We start from the raw sequence: 17,345 nt of genomic DNA, 5'->3' as shown, positions 1-17,345 counted from the left end.
CTTATGATGTATACATGGCCCCATAACCCATAGGTACACACACGAATTGTGTAAAGATGAAGCTTTGTTGTATCAAAGTAATATCACATGCATGACTGCCAACTCTACGGAGGATTATGCCTAACCGTCAGGATTATACCACCTCATATGTGCACCCAAACAGTTATTGTAATAGCTCACCTATGATGATCAGCTTGGCGGAGCAGCTAAACTTAGGCGGATATGCTAAGTTTAACTGGAGTTAGGTGCAGTTCACCAAATTTGGTGGAGTATCCCTAGGGGATATTGATTAAATGCACTCTGGAGAAGTTTTTGACCAGAAGAGAGACAGAGAGAGAGAGAGATAGTGAAACAAGAGGTTAGCTAGGGAAATTGGAGCCTTCTAAATCCAATGGAATAGTCTAGAGAAGCTGAAGAAGTCATATCCCTAGAGATTTTCATCCAGGGAGATTTTGGAGCTTAGGTCCACCAGGAGTTGGAGGCAGTTGTAGGAGCTACCAGTACTTGTTCTCAGCGAACCAATAGTAATTCCTGACTGTAAAGAGCATTCTAAAACCATTGCAGGGATTTTCAAAAGCATTTGAAGACTTCTAAAGGCCAAGATTCTACAGGGAAGTTTTAGGCAGCCTAGTGCCAACAGTTGAGGAAGCCTTAGTTTGGGGATGCAGTGTTCATTTTGAGAAAATGATCAGTCTATTTTTAGTTTCTAATATGTGCTCGAGATAGTAGATGAAGTTTCAGTGATAGTAAAGAATTTTTAAGGAGTTAGTACCATCAAGAAGCGTGGGGTAGCTTAGAGCATTGATTGAAGGAATCAAGTCTAAGGGAGCTCAGATCTGTTTGCAGAGTCATAAAAACCATGACAGGGATATAGATGGTATTATAAGCCCATTGGTTTAGTTTAGTAACCTTTGGAGTTAAGTGTGGAACTTGTAAAAGAAACTTTTCCATAATCCCAAAGAGCCAAGTCAAGATGACAAAAGTTGAAGGAAATGTAGCCCGTGATATTCAGGTGAAATCCTAGATTAAATTTTCTGTTATGTGTGGTTGTTTGTTTTCTATAGTATATGGTTGTTATATGTGTTTTAATATCAGCAGAAACAAATGGACTTAAAGCACTTAAATAGTTAAAAAAAAACATACACCTGTTTCAAGTATTTAATTATGCAAATGTCATATATAAGTTAGATCATTTATTTGTTTTACTGAGTGGGAGGTTCTTGTAAGCATAACAAGTTATCAAACCCCCATTTTAGATCAGATGGTACCAAAGTAGGTTGCTTGATTGACAGAGCATGGTTGCTTGATTGACAGAGCAATGGGTTGTTTGTTTGACTTGAAAGGTATTTAAACAGTATAAAGAATTTGACTATTGGTAAACTGACTGTTGCTTGAGTTTGCAATGGTGAAGGAAAAGCCACTGATAGCTAAGTCTAAGAAAGGAAAAGAAGGAAGAATATTTGAAGGCATTCTCCTTACCCAAAGGACCTCAAGGAAACCCTTTAAGCACAAGATTTTTGTTTGCAAAAGGCTGCTTGAATAAGAGTTTGACTCCAGAACCATTAGTTTTTTTTTTAAACTTTGTGAATTTTGTTGAAGTTTTTTTGTTCATTTTTATAAATGACAACTTCTACAAGTGAGTTTTCAAAATCCTCCTCCTTCACAAGATTCTTCCAAGAAGACACAAAGCGAGACTTTTTCATCATGATGAATATGGTGAAACAAATGCATGAAGATGAAAGGAAGAGCACCAAACTTCGAGAGCAGTTGAATTCCATGAAGGAAGAGAAGAAGTTTCTTTTTTACAAATTGCAGGAAATGGAGAGCCAACTTCATATTGCAAATATGAGCCTAGAAAGGATGCATGAGTTGGAGACACAACTCCTTGTTGCCAAAGAAGCCTTAATCAAGCATTAGTTTGAAGAAGAGGTAAACAATCCTAGTTTGTCTTCAATTTACTCTAAGAATGTTTATGTTGGTTCTTTTGAAAAACATATAAGAGGTATAGGTTCCAAGTTGATGCCAAAAATGGGATATGAAGGAAAAGGATTGGGAAAACATGCATAAGACATTGTTGAGCAAATAATGGTTGAGGAAAGGACTAAGTATTTGGGTTTTGGCTATGGACAATCTTGTCGAGAAAGTTCCAAAGCAGCCTTGAAGTCAATTGAAAAAGTTCCTAGAAGGAGTTTCATTTTAGGTTTTGTACCTCAAGTTTGTAAAGATTGTATTCATGGGGAATGCAATTGCTTGAAACATACTTTGCAAGAAGAAGGTGTTCATAAGCATGCACTCGAAAAAGGGAGTTGTAAAAGCTCTAAAATCATTGAAGAGATTGATGCTGTTCCGAAGGGAGCCACTTCTTCATTTGATTCACCTTCTTGTGAAGGCAACAAAGGTGAAAGAGAAAGGTATAAATCTAATTTCAATAACATTTCTTTTGATTATGTTAAGCATGGTAAATTTCCTGTTAAATTGGCAACTAGGGCCAAACTCCATGTGGGTTAGCTTATTTATGGCAGCTGATATTTTTATTGGATCCCTCTCGTCGAGAGGTGTAGGATTGATCCAAATATCATTAGAATCTGATAAGTATTTATGGAGATATGAATTTATTTTGTTTATGAAATTATTATCAAGCCGACCAACTATTATATAGGCTCTAGAAGCCCAACCGACGTGTCTATTCATCATCCACCTTTAGTATAAATAAGAGAGGATTTGGAGTCATTAGCACAATGCATACTTCAAGTGATCTCCTCTCCATGTCTTTGGTTTTTGGAGAAGGAGATACACACTAGATTACGCCGGCCTAGTATGATGCCTTGACGGAGAACGCAGTCATGAACTTATACGTTGTTCTAAGCAGCCTTAAACGCAGTCAATGGATGCCTTTATATCGCTGTACATAGAGGATCATATACATTGTTCATAAAATATTATATATGCTATTGTCAAAGTGTAGTTCATAGAGTATCTTACACGAAAATAATGGTGACACGCAGCCATACGCTGGGAACGCAATATATATATATATATATATATATATATATATATATATATATATATATATATATATATATATATATATATATATATATATATATATATATATATATATATAATATATATATATATATATATATATATATATATATATATAGGCAAACAATACGTAGATATTTGTGGGCAGTAGGGAACCATAACCACAGGCATGTAACCTTGATACTCTGTCTACATAACTACAATCAAGATCTGGTGAGTTCAGGTTCTTGATGTCAAGGTACAGGTTCAATATGTCTCAGTTAAACATCACTTCGGATCTACCTTCTAAACAGCCTAATCACATGGATATAAATGCATATGGGTAAGCATGCTCTAACACTGTCTCAGCTAAATGGAGATCACGTTAAGTGATTATCTCAGTGTTGCATATATATATATATATATATATATATATATATATATATATATATATATATATATATATATATATATATAACTGTCTTGGCATAATAGTCATAATGATGAATAGCAGCAATGATAGAACTATGATGGTTAAGAGATCCTTCGTATGCCTGTAAAAAGACTCAACGTAATGGAAATAATAAGGATGAATAGTCTCAAATCATAATGATAGAAGCAGCATCATGAGCATGTTAGTAAAGAGAAACACGATGATGAATGAGACAACATGATGTATGGGTAGCATAATGATCATAAGCAGCATAATGATGATGATTCATATTAGCATGGGTAGCATGAAGCATGATGAGATCATGGGCAGCATGAAGTATGAAGTCATGGACAACTTGATGTATGGGTAGCACAGTGACCATGAGTAGCATGAAGATGCATGATGCAGCATGTTGGTGCTACACGGAAAGGTGTAGCAGATGAACGAAATGGATAGGTGAAGTCATCACCTTAGAGATTTAGTTGAAGCAGAATTTCTTCAACTGATCTCATCATTATAAGAAATGATCTATGCTCAGATCCAGATAAGTCAAAGTGTTGACTTCTGTTGTAAATGTATTATCTCTCTCTCTCTCTTTCTCTGCTGAACTTTGAAGATAAAAGAAGATTTCATCAAAGGGTTTCCCCACACATTGTGGGGTTTGTCCCTGGCTCGCGCCATATCTTGTGTCCTCTTGTCTTGGCTTGTCTTTTGTGTTTTATATTTATGTTCTATCTGTAGTTTATCATAATGTTGATGTGATTGCTAACTGTGAAAATTTAAATAAATTTCTCTAGCATAGAACATACCTAATCTTAACGTGGTATCAAAGCTGAGGTGAAGATAATCCCCAAGTAAGAGTGAAAGAGCAATCACCAAAGACATTTGGGACAAGATAGAAGGATCAATGGGTTCCTCATAATTCACCTAGGGTGAAGTCAAAGCAAAGAGTGTTATCAGAATGGTGTAGAGGAAGATTCTAATGGTCCATCTTAAGATCACTTCATCGGGAAGTTCGGATCTAAGGGTGGAAGGAAAGGTGGATGCCTTGTTGAAATAAGTTCGGTCGTTATGCGAAGGAGTGTCCGAATGGCAGAGACACATCTCTTGATGAAGATAAAAATCATTCCTGGGACATCTTCAATGACCAAAAGAATGACTGGTAATGCAGGTCATCAAGGAAATGGTCAACTCTTCCAAGAAAGCAAGGAACCCCAAAATCTCTTTTATGTACCTGATTGAACCTGATGTCCATCTCGGAAATGGAGGTCAAAGGTTATAGGGTGGCACTTATCGATGGAAAGGTACGTGTTTGAAAATAGATCTTTCAAAGATGTTTTTGAGTTCAGGGTTGTATCAAGTTGCAGGAAGTCCACTAGGGACCATGTCCATTGACTCAGCACCGGAGGTCTGTGAGTCAGATGGTGACTAGGATGCTTGAATTCAAAAAGAAGCATGAAGGTACATGTCTGAAATGTACCGAAGGAAAATATTATAAGGGGACCATTCCCCTCATGCAACAGGTTCATAGGTTTGGAACAACCCGAGGAGTTTGAGAATCATGATCAAGGAATCTCATGTATATAGGTGGAAGAAAGCCCTCTATGGCTTGAAGAAAAACATCTTGGGCACAGTATGAGAGGATTGATAGCTCTCTAATGCAGCTTAGATGCACTAGGAGTGAAACCGATCCAAACCATTACTCGAAGGTTGTGTATGATAAACCTCCCGTACCGGCACCTATGTCTGATAGGTGCAGACCCCCTCATTTATAGGAGACAGAGGGAGTTGGATTCTGAATGTGGGAAGATAAGTTGCAAGCTTGTGACTGCCTCGAGGATCTTAACTTTCAGAAGTTATATGGTAATGATGTCAGACCAGATTTGGGAAATGCCTCTGAGATTCATAAACTCATTCGCGTTGATGTTGTTGGAGAACCTTCGTCCGGACATCTGTGTTGCAGTTAGCATGGTGAGCTCATATTTGGTTGAGCCTCACTAGATTGGTGCCAAGAATATTCTAAGATATCTTCAGGGTACAATCTCTCATGAATTGAGGTACATTGTCGGAAATATGAAACCACATGATTATTCGAATGATGAGTGGGCAAGTAGTATGGAGGATCACTAGAGCACTTCTCAGTGCTGTTTCTCTTTGGAATCTGCCTCGATATCCTGGATGAGCTGGAAGCAGAAGTCGGTGACTCTGAGCACCACCAAGGTAGAATACATTGTTGATAGTATGGCCTTCTATGAGGCAGTCTGGTTGCTGAAGCTCTTCAGTGAGCTGTTTGTACACATGATGAATACCACTGTGATTATTTGTGACAAAAAGGGATGGGATTCGATTATTGAGTAATCATGTATTTGAAAATTTCTCTAGCAGATAGACATCAAATACTAACTTATCTGGGATATGGTAAGTCAATGATCAAGGAGGCTCCATCGCACTGAGATGATGTATAGGACAGAGCCCTGAGGAAAGATCAAATTTTTGATTTTCTCGAACGACTTGGAGTCATCGAGAGACCTTTGTAAAAGGGTCCTGCATGTTGCATACATTGAGCTCTGGTAGCTTTGGGGGGCTTGCAGTTCTATTGGAGCAACATATGACCACAGGGTGACTCACCCTCCCCTGGTGGTGCGCAGTGGAACAAGATGATTCGCTCTTTTGTGGGACAAGATGATTCACTCTCTTGTGTAGCAGGATGATTAGTTCTCCTGTGAGGCCTAGATTGATGTGTTCTCCATGGAAATTGTAGCAGGATTGATGTGTTCTCCTATGAGGAAAGGATTGATTAAGTTCTCCTGTCAAGACACCCTACCCATGCAGTCTAGGACTCATGGGAAGTACCTCTCATCTTATCAATGAGCAGGGAAATGAAGTTAGGGACCATAGTAGTACCGATGGACACATCGTTGTATCTATTGTACTCCCTATGCTAGGATGTCCTCCATCGATCTGGGATCAATGATACTAGTCTGAGACCAATGGTAGGAGTTGTACATACTATGACGCTGACTTCGGGTCGGCTGAGACTGGTCTGGGACTAGTGGTACATACTCCAAGACTGACTTCGTGTAAGTGCAGGACTAGTCTAGGACCAATAGTACACTCTTTGAGCCTGCGATATTGGTCTGGGACTAGTGATAGGAGTTGTACATACTATGACGTTGACTTCGAGTCAGCTGAGACTGGTCTCGGACCAGTAGTACACTCTCTGAGCCTGCGATACTGGTCTGGGACCAGTGGTAGGAGTTGTACATATTATGACACTGACTTCGGGTCAGCTGAGACTGGTCTGGGACTAGTGGTACATACTCCGAGGCTGACTTCGTGTTAGTACAATACTGGTCTAGGACCAGTGAGAGTGGTACATAGTATGACGCTAACTTTGGGTCGGCTGAGACTGGTCTGGGACCAGTGGTACACTCTCTAAGACTATGATACTGGTCTGGGACCAGTGGTAGGAGTCGCACCCACTATGATGCTGACTTTGGGTCGGTTGAAACTAGTCTGGGACCAGTGGTACGCACTCTGAGACTGACTTTGGGTTAGTGGAGAATGGTATGAGACATTCTCGATCAATTCTTCTTCTTCATAGTTCAGGAGAGCTGAGCAGAGCAATGTAGAGCCAACAGAGTTGAGCAGAGCAGAGCTAGTAGAGCTGAGCAGAGCAGAGCTGAGAAGAGCAGAGCTAGTAGAGCTGAGCAAAGTAGAGCAGAGCCAGCAAAGCTAGCAGAGCTGAGCAGAGTAGAGCTGAGCCAACAGAGCTGAGCAGAGTTGAACAGTGCAGGGCACTTTTGGCGGAGATAGTACAGTCAGACTTATGGATCACCGGATGGAGTTCTCCCTAGTTGAGAGGGAGTGTTAAATTGGAAACTAGGGACAAACTCCATGTGGGTCATCTTATTTATGGAAGCTGATATTTTTATTGGATCCCTCTCATCGAGAGGTGTAGGATTGATCCAAAGATCATTTGATTCTGATAAGTATTTATGGAGATATGAATTTATTTTGTTTATAAAATTATTATCAAGCTGACGAACTATTATGTAGGCTCTAGAAGCCCCACCGACATGTCTATTCATCATCCACATTTAGTATAAATAAGAGAGGATTTGGAGTCATTAGCACAATGCATACTTCAAGTGATCTCCTCTCCACGTTTTGGGATTTTGGAGAAGGAGATACACACTAGATTACGCTGGCCTAGTATGATGCCCTGACGGAGAACGCAGTCATGAATTTATACGCTGTTCTAAGCAGCCCTAAATGCAGTCAATGGATGCCTTTATATCACTGTACATAGAGGATCATATACGTTGTTCATAAAAGATTATATACGCTGTTGTCAAAGCGCAATTCATAGAGTATCTTACACGCAAATAATGGTGACACGCAACCATACGCTGGGAACGCAATCTCTGTTCTTAAGGAACTTACATGCTGTAACATAAATGGTGGACGCAGTAATAAAAGGACGCAGTCAACTGCAGTCATAATCCCACAGTCCTGAGATGTAGCTGCAGTCATGTATATACGATGGGCAGTCATCATATATAGTCAATAGATTCGCTGTAAGCATGCTATGATACAACGCTGCAATATATTTATATATGTAGGCAAATAATGCAGATATATATATATATATATATATATACGATGGCAACACACACACACACACATATATATACAGATATATATATATATATATATATACGTAGTCAATTTATATACACGCACAATACGTAGATATTTGTGGGCAGTAGGGAACCATAACCACAGGCATGTTACCTTGATACTCTGTCTACATAACTACAGTCAAGATCTGGTGAGTTCAGGTTCTTAATGTTAAGGTACAGGTTCAATATGTATCAGTTAAACATCACTTCGGATCTACCTTCTAAACAGCCTAATCACATGGATATAAATGCATACGGGTAAGCATGCTCTAACACTGTCTCACCTAAATGGAGATCACGTTAAGTGATTATCTCAGTGTTGCATATATATATATATATATATATATATATATATATATATATAGATATAACTGTCTTGGCATAATAGTCATAATGATGAACAATAGCAATGATAGAACTATGATGATCAAGAGATCCTTTGTATGCCTGTAAAAGGACTCAACATAATGGAAATAATAAGGATGAACAGTCTCATATCATAATGATAGAAGCAACATCATGAGCATGTCAGTAAAGGGCAACACGATGATGAATGAGACAACATGATGTATGGGTAGCATAATGATCATAAGCAGCATAATGATGACGATTCATATTAGCATGGGCAGCATGAAGCATGATGAGATCATGGGCAGCATGAAGTATGAAGTCATGGACAACTTGATGTATGGGAAACACAGTGATCATGAGTAGGATGAAGATGCATGATGCAGCATGGTGGTGCTACACGGTAAGGTGTAGCAGATGAACGAAATGGATAGGTGAAGTCATCACCTTAGAGATTCAGTTGAAGCAGAATGTCTTCAACTGACCTCATCATTATAAGAAATGATCTATGCTCAGATCCAGATAAGTCAAAGTGTTGACTTCTGTTGTAAATGTATTATCTCTCTCTCTCTCTTTCTCTGTTGAACTTTGAAGATAAAAGAAGATTTGGTCAAAGGGTTTCCCCACACATTGTGGGGTTTGTCCCTGGCTCACGCCATATCTTGTGTCTTCTTGTCTTGTCTTGTCATATGTGTTTTATATTTATGTTCTATCTGCAGTTTATCGTAATGCTGATGTGATTGTTAACTGTGAAAATTTAAATAAATTGCTCTAGCATAGAACATACCTAATCTTAAAATTTCCACATAGGCATTGGAAGAAAATTGCATGTTCCTTTTGTGGTTTGGTTAACCATAGTGTTTCTAGATGTTGGAAGAAAATGGCCACATACATGAAACTTTTGAAGAAAAGGATGCAAGAAGCCAAAGGTCCATTGGACAAGGCAAATTATGCTGTAAAGAGGATGAACATGTGTTGCACTTATTTCCATAAGCAAGGACATATTTTTCAAAATTGTGGGATTTTGAATCCAACAATGCTTCCATGGAATTTGAGGAAGGTAGAAAAATAGAATGACAAGAATGGAAAGGAAGTTTCCATAATTGATGTGTTTCAAGATGATTCACATGTTGATGTCAATGTGCAGTTGAAGGAAGCACCTTTGATGTGGATTGGTAAGAAATGGTTAGAGTCCTTATCCAATTAAATTTTCATGTCTTTAAATTTGATACATTTGTTTGCCAAAGGAATGCAAGTTGCAGGCTTTTACCAAGCAGGTGAATGAAAAAGTTGAGTATGAGACTCGCTTTATTGCATGAAAATTATATTCATTTAAGCTTTGTAAGTACATTTACATATGATTGAGGATCTTGCACTTATGATTGTGCTTGAGAGAAAGTTGAAGAATGGAATACATGCATGAGAATGATATGTATGAACAAAGGAATGTTGATGATTTCCTTGTATTTGAACATGTATGTGTAATTGACTTGATGGTCGATTACTTTGTTTAAACATGCATGCAATGTCATATCGACTTGGGAAAAGTTGATTTTGTCTCCAATATTGAAAAAGGGAGATAATGATGAAGTATTTCACAAGAGGTGGAATTCTTTCTACTTTAAAAAAGAATCGTCAAGTTCTTTTTGTATATGCATGACTTGTAGAGTCAGTTGTTTGAAAAGGTATGTTTTTGTCAAGTTGTGATTTAGTCGATAATTTGTACACAAGATGTAAGAGACATGATGATGATTCACATGATGTGAATTTATGTCGTCAAGTTGTTTCTTGCATTATGTTGTTTTTGGCAAGATGCCAGAAGAGGATTTGCGACAAAAAAAGTTGCCATAGAAGAGGCTTGGTAAGAAGTGGTATGACTTCTTGACGCAAAAAAACATACTTTCATTAGTACATATGAAAATTTCAGTTAAGTATGCATATATTTATGATGTAATCTCAAGTTTGTTGAGCCACCTTGGTTTGATGATCAAGCAAGCGATGTTCAGCTACCTTCTGTAAACTTCTCAACATAAATTTTAAAAGAGTTCAAGGAAGACAATTCTTAACAGGAGGACAAGAACATCTAGGAAGGGAAGTGTTGACTACCTTCGAGTTTTGGTTCAAAGGCACTCGCCATCCAAGGAAAGTGTATGAAGGCTGAAAAGAAGAGGGTGTTGTACTCTCATCTACTATACAGATTAGTATATTAGTATTTTGGGGACCAAAAGATTCCTAATGGGGAGGAGTGATCAGATATTGATCCAAGACCTTAGTGATAGCTCAAATTTGAAAGTTTTTGAAAGTGTGTTGAACCTGAGCAACCAGATAGATCTCATCTTCCTAATTTTGGCACCATGAACTGCTCGAAAAACTGATACCATATGAAGGAGTTATTACAATTTTCAAAGTCCAGTAAACTGCAATTTTTGGACATTTGACCAAGATTAATTTGGTTTTTGAAAATATTAAGCACTAAGCCTTTCCTCAAACGTATTTATTTAAGTTTCATATTAAGCACATGGGCAATATTCGGAAATTGGTAAGCAATATCGCGCGCGCCCTAAACGTTGGAAATGGTATTTCTAAAATTCACGCGATTAACCTTAGCATGCGACACGTAGCATGAGAAAACTACTTCTCTCGCATGCTCTCAACCTCATATTGGTCATGCAAGAATCTAAATGAGATTTCACAATAGCCGTTTGGTTGGACTGGTCACCTCGACAGTGGAGATCGTTCGGGCTAGTTGGCGAGTAGACGAGGCGATAGCCGTTGGATCAAGCGAGATAGATTGATGGTGGAGATTCCGCTATTTGAAATGCTTCTAATGTATACATAGGACCATAATCCATAGGCCCACATGTGAATTACGTAAAGATGAAGCTTTGTTGTATCAAAGTAGTATCACATGCATGACCGCCAGCTCTACGGAGGATTATCCATAACCACCGGGATTATACCACCTCATATGTGCACCCAAATAGTTATTGTAATCGCTCACCTCTGACGATCAGCTTGGATGAGTGGCTAAACTTAGGTGGATATGCTATGTTTAACTGGAGTTAGGTGCAGTTCACCAAATTTGGCGGAGCATCCCTAGGGGATATTGATTAAATGCACTCCAAGAGCAGTTTTTGACTAGAACAGAGACAAAGAGAGAGAGAGTGAAACAAGAGGTTAGCTAGGCTAATTGGAGCCTTTTGAAGCCAATGGAATAGTCTAGAGAAGCTGAAGAAGTCATATTCATGGAGATTTTCATCCAGGGAGATTTTGGAGCTCAGGGCCACCAGCAATTGGAGGCAGTTGTAGGAGCTACTAGTACTCGTTCTTAGTGAACCAACAGTCATTCTTGATTGTAAAGAGCATTCTGAATCAATTGTAAGGATTTGCAGAAGCATGTGAAGACTTCTAAAGGTCGAGATTCTATAGGGAATTTTCAGGTAGCTGAGTGCCAACTGTTAGGTTCCTATACCAATAGGAGTCATAATTTTGAATGACTAATATCAAACGTTGTAATATTGTACATACCTTTGCTGTTGCAAATGTTTTCCATATTCAAAAAATTAAAAAATGTAAAGAGGGTATGTCCTAAAAGAATAATCAAAGGACATAAAAGAACAAAAAGGTCAAAAAAGATGAAAAAATATGAACCCCAAGAAAAGGAAAAATACCATGAAAGTGAGCAAGCCAAAATGCCACTCCTATTTACTTTTATGCATAATAAAAGATTGTGTGCAGCTTATGATCCTTGCCACAATCCATGATAGTCAAAATGTTTAAACTTGGCTATTTCATGTTGATAGTTAGAGAATAAAATCTGACCAAAATGTTTAATCTTGGCATATCATTAGATAGGCAGAGTAAATAAAAGGAGCTCATCAATTTAATCTGAGCACTTGGATGTAATAAGGTTAGATTTAGTTAGTTTACTATTGTAAAGAAAAATAAAAATATTTGATAAGGGTTTGCTAGCTCAAATGCACCCTAATAAAGTGAAGTAAAAATGGTAGGATGAGTAGATGGGTAATTAGAAGAAAGGTTGCAGAAGTATGATGATTGATTAGAAAAAACCACATTTATCATCTTTCAACATGTATTTCAAATGTGAATGGGAAATAAAAAATGCAAATGGATTTCAAAGTCAATTAATTAACTTCCTCCATTCATTTCACCTTTTACTTGACTAATTTCCCATAATAAAGTTCAAAGTGCTCAAAAACCTTTAAGTCAAAGAGGCTCAGAGCATTTCTCTGACTTTTGGAGGGACCAGACCCTCAACTCAATGAATTAAGGACAACAAGTACTAGATTCCCCCTCATAAATTCATCTCCCTTCATTCCCCCTCATTTCCCTAATAAAACCCCTTTTCCTGAGGATAAAACACTATTTTCCTACGAAAAGTAATCGCCCCCATGAAAAACCCATTTTTCCCAAAAAACCCACAAAAACACATTACCCCAAGTATTAAATGTTAATATTTGAAAAACACCAAGTTCACAAAAATGGCATTTTCTTATTGATTTTTCCCTTTTATGCTCATCTTTTCAAATTAGTTACTAATTTATTATATTAAATCCTGATGAAAAGCCACTATCCCATATATATTTAACTCCTCTAAGTAAAATAACCCCACCCATTAGTTTAGTTATAAACTATAGTACTACCCCTTATCCCTCAAAAAATATTAAAATCCTACCCTGAGTCATTAATCCACCTTAATCCATCATTAACCCTGATACTGCCACACTTAAGTGCCCATCGGGCCCCCCACTAGCCTTCGTGCAACTTCCCTGCCCGATCACTGTGCGATCACTTCCCTCCACATCTGATGACCCTTATCCATATTGGGCCAACCCATACATCGAACAATACTTTCCCAATAACGTGGTTTGTCCACGAGCCCCCAATGCTATGTTTCAGTCGATGAGTGGAATCAGGTGACCTCTCCCCAATACCACCGAGCACCCAAAAGCAGTGTGATAGAAACCATTTACCACCTACCCACTACACGACAAAATGACCATTGTTCACCCCGTACCTGCCAAAATTGAATTTTTCACATAAAGCCAAAAAAGCCCCAAATCATTTGTTTTCATTGGAATTTCAACTGTAAACCTTCGAAACCCATGCACGTACCTGCAAACGTCGAAGCCATCAACCCACATCTAGTTGCATTGCAAAGATGCCACAGAGCACCCAGTTTGCTTTCCAACCCACACAGAGCACTTTTGACCATTTACAATTACTAACTGCTCTGTTCAGAGCCATTTTACCTCAATTCTAGGTATTTAAGCCATAATTCACTGAAAAACCCTGTCAATTTCAAAACCAGTTACTAAGTGTTCTTAGTTAAGATAAAAATTAATTAAAGAAACTCAAAGAAACCAAGCCTACTCTGTGTTAAACACCATTTTCGTAAAAACACTGCAAATTACCTCCCCCATACTCAAATCCACAAGAACTGAGAATGGTTGCCCCAATCACCATGGATGTGAGACCCATCTCTACACCCCACTTAGACCTAGACCACCTCCCCCTTGCTGATAGGGATTTCTAGATAAAGGACACCTCTGTCCAAGAATCCCTACTCAAAGTATACTGCCAAAGTAGGGATAGATAATTGAAACAGGCTAATGAAATTGGTCTGTTGGAGTCCAATTTGCCTAAGTACTAGTTCTCCATAGTCCACATTTTCCCAAAAATTATACATTATTTCCATGCCAACTATGTCCCTAGTCAAAGAGCAGTCATGTCCCATAACTAGGCCATACTTTTCACTATCACTTCTAAATCTATAAATGAGATGCTACAACTCCAGCCTGGCCAAAACTTGACTCCCCTCTCAATCAGAGACCTTTTGGACTTATATCCCAAACTCAGCTCTACAAGATTGGCCCAAGTAATCCAAACCTTCGTTGTAGAAGAGAAGTATACCCCCAAAGACCCCCCTCCATATGTAGCAGCTTTATTTTCTCCTTGGGGCAGAAATATTATGGATATGATATCTAGTGTCCTGGGTTATACCACCAGTGAATATATTGATGAGATTATTTTAGCCTTCATATCCATATACACTCCAGGACAACCTCCTGCTGTCATATATGACTATGCTTAGTTCATAGCTGATAAGATGCATGAACAATTCCTCATAATGAGTATTAAAAGAGTCTTCAAACACTCCTCCATCTTATATCACCTTTTCCTATATTACCAGTCAGACAAATTCCCACTTACCTTGCAAAAGTTGGACACCAAGGGCCAACCAAGATTAGTCATCTTTTGGACCCCATTGATTCATCAACGTCCCTCCCCCTATTCATATAATGAATTCATAGATTCCTTTTTCCACCCTGTGATGACCATGATTAGTGAAACCCCTCCATTGAGAATCAATCCTAAGATTAGGAGAGTCCTTCATCTAAACATCAATCATTAGGCGAGATATTGGTACTTCTACCAAAACCACACTGAGATAAGGATTTATGGCTACGAACTAGCCCCATACAAACTACCTAAATACCTCCCAATGAGGTTATTTTCCCTAGAGTACTACAGGAAGATGATAAATTCAGATGAGGTAAACTTTGTTAAAGCCAAAAAGAAAGCCCATCTCAAGATCAAATACCAATTGGGTCCTTTTATTTGTAATAGAAGAGAAGCTCGAAAGGAGGCAGACCTGATCCTTCAAAGATTAAAACTAAAACAGAGCTTCATATGGAGATATGATCCCTTGGATTTCATCTGTAAAAGAAGGTGGAAAAACAAAATGACTCCCTATATCCATCATCACATCCTTGAGAAAGAAAAGTATGCCAACCAATTGCAATGGGTGGAAAACACTTTAGAGGACATGGATAATATTGAAGTTGTTGTGGAAAACACATTAATAGATATGGAAAAACAACATGATGAGGGTTCTTTCCTGCAGGTGCCAGAACAATCAGATAAGCCAGATCAGCCAACCAGGATAGAACCATCAGAAAAACTAGCAACTACTTCAAGTGCCCATCCAGTCATACAAACTCCTCAGAATGAGGAGAAGGTCCCAAAAACGAACAAAGAAGGGGCCTCCACTTCAGGGATGCCTACTTCTGATGTAAAACAAGAATCAAACAAAAGGCAAAAGCCCAATCTAGCCTCTAAGCAAGAGTTCACTGATGACTTAACTAAGCTCACCAACATAGAGGTTGAAAGAAGCAGGGCCACCACTCCATCTGGGAGTATGCAGGAGCCCTCCACCTCACAGACTTAGATGTTGATGAGGTAGAAAAGTATTGAAGTATCTTCCTTTAGAATGCCTGTAGATAAGGACCAAGATATTAAGGAAATATACAAAGAGATCAAAGCTAGAAATCAGAGGTGTAAGGCCCAAACATATGCCCAATATCTGAAAATGACCCCCACTAATCAAACAAGGATAATGTCATCATTTGATATCAAAGAGGGGAAAATTCAGATGACATTTATCAAGACAACCACTCAGCAGCCAAGAGCAACATCAGATTTCAGAAAGGTGGATTTTGAAGTACTAGGAAAGGACATTCATCCTATTGACCAGATTTAACTACATAAGAAAATAGGAGAGATGATTTACTCTACATTAACAGGGAAGGCCATTGTTTCCCACCATTTACAGAACTCCCTGAACAATATATCAACACAATTTTAGTTGGAGAAGGCCTCTTCACAGGCCAAAGATAATAGGATCAAGCCCTTAGAGGACTTAGTGAGTGAATTGGGACACGATCCCAAAGATGTAAAAGCTGCAGAGTAGCTGATTAAAAGAAAAATGATGACATTGCTTCACTCAAGAAGCAGCTAAAGATACCCCAGCTGCATCACCCACAGACAAAGGAAGTCTTAGAAGCACAACAAGGACATGAAGAGCTCATGGACTTGGTCCTGAAACTTAACGATAAACTCAAGGAGACAAAGAAGGAGTTGGATACTTTAATTCAGTCGAAGAAAAGTGACTTGGCCACAAATTCTAGAATTGTCATCCCCACAGTATCTACAATAGTTCTTTCCACACTGGCAGCATCATTGGCACCCACAGCTCCACCTGCCATAGCATTTCTAGTAACAGCAGAGTCTACAACAACAACAGGTACACGGGGGGAGAAAGAGGCAGAATTAGTAAAAGCCATGGAAGAGATGTCTATCTAGGCTACAGTGATGAAGAGACTAAAGGAAAAAGTAGCAAGTTTGGAAACTGATTGTAAACTTTCCCAACTCCAGCAAAAAGAAGAAACACAAAAGGCACTGAGAATGGGTGAGAGAATCAAAATCCTGGAGAAGGATTTAACACTACAGAAACCACTAGGAGAAACCAATGAAATTCTGGGCCAATATCATTGACTCTGTCAATGATATTTGGCCATCAATTCAATTTATATTTGAGCAGACAGAATTAGTGAAGATAGATACTGAGGCTATCCAAAAAGTAAAGGAAGAACTGAGGCCATTCTAGAGATTAGGAAGGTTCTTTCCAAAAGAAACCTTATGCTTAACTTAGATGAGAAGTGCCATAACATGTAGGTAACCATTGATAGATTCATGGCTAAGTTTCAGATTTTGAGGGAGGAGGGTCTTCCCAGTGCTATGGTCATCAATGAAAAACTCATGCCTCAGTTGGACTATGGAGATAGACTAAGAAAATTGGCTAAGGAACAAGCAAGTTCTTCTGCCATTAAAACCCCGCCAATAGGCAAAGTGTTATATGACACATTGGAGAACTTGATTTTTCTAGAGCATGAGGTGAAACACTTGTTCCTCAGTAAGCCAAATTTTGCAAAGTACACAGAGGTAGATCAAATATACATAAGGATGATGAATGTAAAACTACCTGATGCAGA

Source organism: Pinus tabuliformis, chromosome 2_2, assembly GCF_031772625.1.
Source record: "Pinus tabuliformis cultivar Carrire ecotype Pingquan chromosome 2_2, CPIR1, whole genome shotgun sequence".
NCBI classification, from domain to species: Eukaryota; Viridiplantae; Streptophyta; class Pinopsida; order Pinales; family Pinaceae; genus Pinus; species Pinus tabuliformis.
This window is presented reverse-complemented; position numbering follows the sequence as displayed.